The 6,481-nt window shown below is 39.1% G+C and overlaps 1 pseudogene across 1 annotated transcript; it reads left to right on the top strand.

Moving 5' to 3' along the window:
• Positions 1-468: 468 nt before the first annotated feature.
• Positions 469-2,980, top strand: LOC147169943 (ependymin-like; annotated as a pseudogene). The gene is made up of 6 exons (XR_015095773.1): positions 469-884; positions 1,428-1,462; positions 1,559-1,692; positions 2,257-2,440; positions 2,571-2,658; positions 2,761-2,980. The product of XR_015095773.1 is annotated as an ependymin-like (transcript).
• The last annotated feature ends 3,501 nt before the right edge of the window (positions 2,981-6,481 follow it).

Below are 6,481 nucleotides of genomic sequence, written 5' to 3' on the forward strand. Positions count from 1 at the left end.
AAGGTCTGCAGAGAGCTGCTGTTTGTGTAATACACAAAAGTTCATCTTTGTTGCAGTCATAAACAGAGACGCCTTTGCCATAGCTTAGAAAAAACGATTTTGATCGAGCACCACATGCTTCATTTTTATGAATGTAAAATACCTTTTTATTTGGCATTAAAAAAAACAAATCTTGGTTATCAGGTCTTCCTGTAGAGTGCTGATAACAAAAACACAAAAATCATCAAGGGGCTATTGTGTTTTCCATTAACTTTTTTTTTTGTATACAACAAAAAAAAGGTAAGACAAATAGAGTTTTCCCCTTTTAAAGTCTTTTTGTTTTAATATTTATAGTTTCATTCCCATTATTCCAGTACCGTAGTCATTTTTTCCATGAGTTGCTGAAAAGTTGAACTTGCGGCGAGGTAACGTTGAGACGCAGATGGCGCAGGTTGAGAGGAGAACAGGTGGAGGTTGATACAATGTGGGAATTCTTCCTGCTGCATTGGCTTCCACTCAACAACTCTTGATCGTTGCCTTAATGTGTATCATTTTTAAAAAGGGGAAAAATGCTACATTTCAATTACTGTTGAAAAAAGGTCTGAACGTGAGTATAATCAATTAAGAGCTTTCTTCCTGTGATAAGTGACGTAACATCATACGCCATATGTTATCAGTTTCCATTTTGAGTTGATCATTTTCCTTTTCTGGGAGCTAAAAGTCAAGAGTCAGTGTGGGTGGGGACACATGGTGGGACCTGTCCAGATGTGATGGGATATATTTGGGGACGCCTGTTGCTCTGCAACTGAAAGGTGTTTGCAGCCTCAACATGACCGTCACCCGTGCTTTGGCCATCCTCGGCCTGCTGTTTGCGGCGGCAAGTGCCCAGAAACCCCAACAATGTGGTGAGTCTGACTCGATACTGCCACTCTATGCATCTATTGACATTGATTGGGATTGAAGTTTTAATTATTACACAGTGATTGTGCTTCTCTGTATACAAATTCATAACAAAATGTGTTTTATGACAAATGTGGGAAAAGTGAAGCACTGTGAATATGTACTGTATTTTCACCATTTCTGGATTGAATATTTAGGGATGCTTATATTCCTCAGCTTGTATTTGCTTTTAGATCTGCATTGTTGTCCTTTTTGAAATGCTGTTATAAAACAGATCTGTAGATTATTGGATAATGTTAAATTCACCTCCGCAATCCAGTGACTTTCATATGGACGCTCATTTGTTTGTCTTTGGGTGCGTTTGTCAAGGCAGAACTTGTGTTATAGCTCTTGTAGTGGTTTTGCTCGTGTGCCTAAAATGTTGTGGCCAGTGCGTGAAATTTTGAAAAGTCCAATCAGTTTTTAGTCACTCTTTGTAGAACCGAAATGCCACCATTAATGTCTATGCTTAGTGATATTTTTTTTTCTTTATATTTTCTTTTGCATAGAGTCTCCTCCCCTGATGAGTGGCGGTGTCTCTGTGGTAAGTCCGTTAGTTGCCCCCCCCCCATTTTTTTTTAATAATAGCCATATTCTGCATATATATTCCAAGTCAATAAAGATGCAACTTGTCTTCCAGATGGGCTTCAACGGCCTCGTCATGTCTACAGGAACGATCACCTATGATGCTTTTGGTCAGAAGATTCGGGTTCGAAACTATGGCATCGCTGAAATCAAACTTTCGCTGTGGACCAGCTGATGTTGTTCAACAAGGTATTTGCGTGCGCACAATGCATCTGCTTGTAGGAAGAAACAATTGGGGTGTGCTTTGGTCTACATCTGAGATCTGACCGGAGCAAATTGGATGGATGGATTTTCATTATAAACACAGTCCAGCTGTTCTAGTAGGCTTTTTCTGACTTTTGTGAGCTTACGTGGTATTTAAAAATGATTACAATTCCCATCACCTCGCCCAGGGTTCTGTAAACGGACCAAATGGTAATGAGCAGTGTTGTTTACAGTAAGCATACTGTTGGCAAGTTGAACTAAAAAGGTCAATCTTAGCTCACCCGGACAAAAACACATTTTGTCCATCTTGACATCCTGCTCAACTGGCCGGACATATACAGTATGAAGACGACTGGAGATTTGTTGTCTCATGTACTGAACAGCCAGTACTTGCCAAACATTCTTTCAGCCCCTCAAAGTAGTGGATAGAGTCTTGGTTTAATTTTCATTATGGGCGTTTAAGCTTGATAATCGTTATCACTGCCTGCACAATAAACATTGAATTCTTAGTAAAAATGTATTAAAGGTCAACACTTTTCTATTTCCTAGAAAGTCTATTATGAGATCGACTGGAGCAAACTGTCTTGCAAGAAGCGCCGTCTGAGTGCAGATTTCGTTCCCATGCAAGTGCCAGATGAGGCCAAGTTGATGGGTCAGGCCATTTTAGGCTCCTCCTCCTCGTGGGGAATGGGTGTGCTGGTCAACACCTGGTACGGAGATCTGCCCGGCAACGGTGAGAAGAACCACTAATGGATCTATGACATGTGCATGAGAAATATTGCGTTGCCTGTATTCCTTAAATTTAATGAGGCAACTGCTTTTGCCGTTAACCCATCAAATGCTGTATATCTGCATAAATTCAGGCACCTATACAAGCGTCTTCACGGAGATTGGCTGCATTCCAATGACGTTTACTAGTTACACACCAACAAGTGGATGGACCATTGTCAGGTATGACTTTGCATGCCATGGCTAAGGTTCATGAAGAGTTAAAAAAAAAAATTTTTTTAATAATACATAGTAACTGAACAAGAGTTTTTCCTCCTTTTGCAGCACTTTCAACTGGGTACTTGGCATCACCAACCCAATGGACTTGTACCCGCCTTTCTTCTGTGCAAAAGCTCAGCTGGAGGATTCCGAAACCCCTGACACCATGTTCAGCGCTTTGGATACTCTAGCCAGGAAGACCAATGACATGAAATAAAACATCGGTTCAGCGAAAGGAGGAACAGCTGATGCATGTGTTCGATGCAAATAAAGTCTTGACATGACACATGGCATGACCTTTTGTGAATATACAATCAGTATGCTCGTTTTGTTTGCTGGGGGGAAAAAGTCACTCGCTATACACAAGTGCCACTTTTTTTTTTATTATATAAAATTATTCAATTTTAAATATTGCTCTTGATTTGTGAATGTAAACAATTATTAGTAAATATACATGATATGAGATGTATTGGAAAAGTTACATGAGTTCCCTCCGCTCAATTGAGTTGAAATACAGTATATCATTTCGTTAACACAAGTCCTGAAATGTTTCTGACAAATTTCATAGGTGAGTATAAATAGATATTTTATATAATCTGCCAATGTATCTGAATAAAAAACAATGCATCACTTAAATACACTATTCCTAAAAAAAAGTAATTCAGATAATGAATATTACTTGAAAACTTGCCGTTTCAACACCCTCCCAACATTAATGCAGTACTCATGTTCTACAGCAGAGGGAAGCAGCATTCTTTTTCCCTTCAGGAGTCAATTTAAGGTAGACATTTGATTTGACTTTTTTATTTTTTTGTTCCTGAAAATAACTTAAGAGTCGAGACTATATGCACAAGGAGACATACTAAATGCATCCATTGTTTTTCTATTTCTATACATGCTTCATCAAGATTGTATTGAAACTGAACTGTAAGGCAGACGTGCTAAGCATACATTGGCAACATCCAATTAAAGACATCGGTGGATATAAAAGTCTACACAGTATGCACCTCTGTACAAATATCAGGCTCTTGTGATATAGAAAAAAAAAAGTTAATGTGACCTTTAACCTGTACAACTCAATTGAAAAAATATATATATTTGAGGGTGGGTAGGTAAAAATAAACAATTGATATGTTTGGTTGCACAAGTGTACACACCCTAACGTACTAACTTTAAAAAAAAATCTCAATTATTATTTTTTTAAATATTTTTGTACAAGTGTTCCTCCATCAAGTCTCCTTCCACTCAAATGTACCAATGGTTTTAGTTTAGCGTTATTTAAATCTGCAGTGCATGAATTAACATAATCAAAGCATGCATCTGTGTGCATAGAAAGAAACATAGTTTATGGCACCATGATGAGGTAATTACATATTTAAAATCAGCGTCAGAGGCGAGTGAGCTGAAATGTTGGAGGAGTGGCTGCATGCAGATTTGTAATTTTGTGCTTGACTGCATGTCAGCGGAGAGATGAAGCAATTTGAAACTCTGGTGCCTTAAAACTTCCCATTGTTTCACGGGAACACAGCTGAACTAAAGCTCATTTAATGGAAAGCAGAAAGACAAAGACAGGAGTTGTGAACCTCTTCACACTCTTCACCTCTTATTTAGTTGACGAACATCAGATGGTGTTTATGTTCCATTATTGGTTGGTCAATCCGTAACATATCATATGGTAATGGCATATTCTTAAATGTTACTCAAAAGAAACACCTTGCTGCCTGTAAATAGTCCTTTTGTTGAAGGCCTTGGTTTTGTGTGACTTGGGAGTCTTGCATTGGTGTGGCATGATTGCGAATGCAAGCTGCTGCGGTGATTACATGCCTCCTCATCCATGGCTGATGCTTCTTCGGGAACGAACGGACTGATGCACCAAAGTGTACGCTTTCATCTTGTGAATTATAGTGATGTCCCGGGCAGCTCTCCGCAGAATGACTTCACGTCAGTGTTCTGAAATTGTACCTCCAGAGTTTTGTTCATTTGAAGGTAGTGGACAGAGAGCATCTGGTCCAAACATGAGTCATTGATGGTGCACTGCAGTGTTTCCCAATCTGAACTGAGCCAAGGCACATATTGTAGACTACTAGGGGGGGAACGGTTTGGGGTTATCGGGCTTGCAGTATAAAAATGCTGTATAATCTTTACAGGTGAACTAAATTTGCCCTTCCCTCAACTTTCAAAGGCACATCTACAACTGTTCAATATTTCAGTTGCTTTTGCTCAACTTGCTCTTCTCTAACATGGTGTGGCAAAATTCCCAACAGGTATTTTATTGACTTATTTATTTTATTTCAAAGTTATGTTTGTAACTTTTTATAGGACCACGCTGAAGAAATGACACTTTGGCACAAATGTCCACATGATTTCCTGCTAAAATTTGTCTTTGCACGACACCTGTTTCAAAATATATGAAGTTTAATTTTTTTTTACTTTGGTTTGTGCAAAATAGATAACTGGCACTCATGTCGGCTCACAATGTGCTATTCTCTTCTCAGACAGTACACAACTCCTGACCATTTATACGAAGAAAACTAGTATTCCACTTTTTCGTTGCGCCCTCTGGTGGAAAAGAAAATTGGCAACGTGACAACTTACTGGTGATACAACTAGTTTTTTATTCCACATTGGCAGTTGTGCGCTTTTTCTATAGCAAAGAACTCTGAAGAGCTGAAAAAAGGAATGTTGCTCTGCATAAGGATGTAGTCTTACGATATGACCCTGATTTAAAACCAATTGTGAAAAGTGCTAGTGCATACATTTGTTTGGCCATTTGTGAGCTATCACAACACTTTATGCTAGCATGTTACAGTATTTAGGCTAATGTGCTATCTAATACAATTAATGAGCCTCAAGTGGAAGTTTGTGCTGAATGATTGAACAAAAGTACTGATTAATCGCGTTCATGATTGTGTACATGTTAGGTGCATGGTGTTGATACTTTAGGATTCCTCTCTGTTGTAAGTACTACGCCGCCATCTTGTTGTATGTATTCAAAATTACAAACCCATTTTAGAGGTAGCTCACCCATGACCCTAATGAGGACAAGTAATATACAAAAAATGGATGGCCCAACCAGTGACAGTGTCCCAACATTATTTTCCCTAGATGCCCCACCCCAAATAATGACGTCTATAAAAATGTCCTTCCAAGTTATCTCATGGCAAGGTGGTGTGAAGGCTGCATCGTATGCACTCGGGAAGTCGGAATGCACTCACTTATTGGAGTCACCATTGACTTGCTCAAAATGTAACACCGTCTCCTCCCACTGTATCACATTTGGTGTAAAGTGTATGCGAATGTGTCAACTATTGATTCATCCCGAAGGCTTCCACTGACTCGGAGACACTCAGCGGCACAATAGTACAAATGAGTGTCGATGTGTATTATTTAAGATGAATTCAAAATGTTCTTTATTAAAGCGCTTTTTGTTTAGCAGGTTATGTTAGATTGCGCAGATGTACCTAATGTTATGTCCAGTTGAGTGTATTGAAATCTGTTCTTTCATCACAGAAGACCACAAATGGCTGAGAGTGCTGGAGCCCTAATTGAACGCATTAGTGTGTAACAAGTCCAGTGTCAGTGCATATGTACTACGCATACAAATAAGAAGAAGGTATGTAATGTTCCATGTTTTATTGCATGTGTGAAAATAAGGAGGCGCGAGATGAAGGGGGTTACCGATAGTGCTTATGTATGCACGCGATGCAGTTTCTCCTGATGTACTAGTCACATCACATGCTATTCAGCAGAGGATGTCAGGTTTCAGGGGTCAGGCTACAATTATCCT

The sequence above is a fragment of the Leptonotus elevatus genome, chromosome 8, assembly GCF_054856555.1.
Source record: "Leptonotus elevatus isolate MCC_2025b chromosome 8, RoL_Lele_1.0, whole genome shotgun sequence".
In the NCBI taxonomy this organism is placed as follows: Eukaryota; Metazoa; Chordata; class Actinopteri; order Syngnathiformes; family Syngnathidae; genus Leptonotus; species Leptonotus elevatus.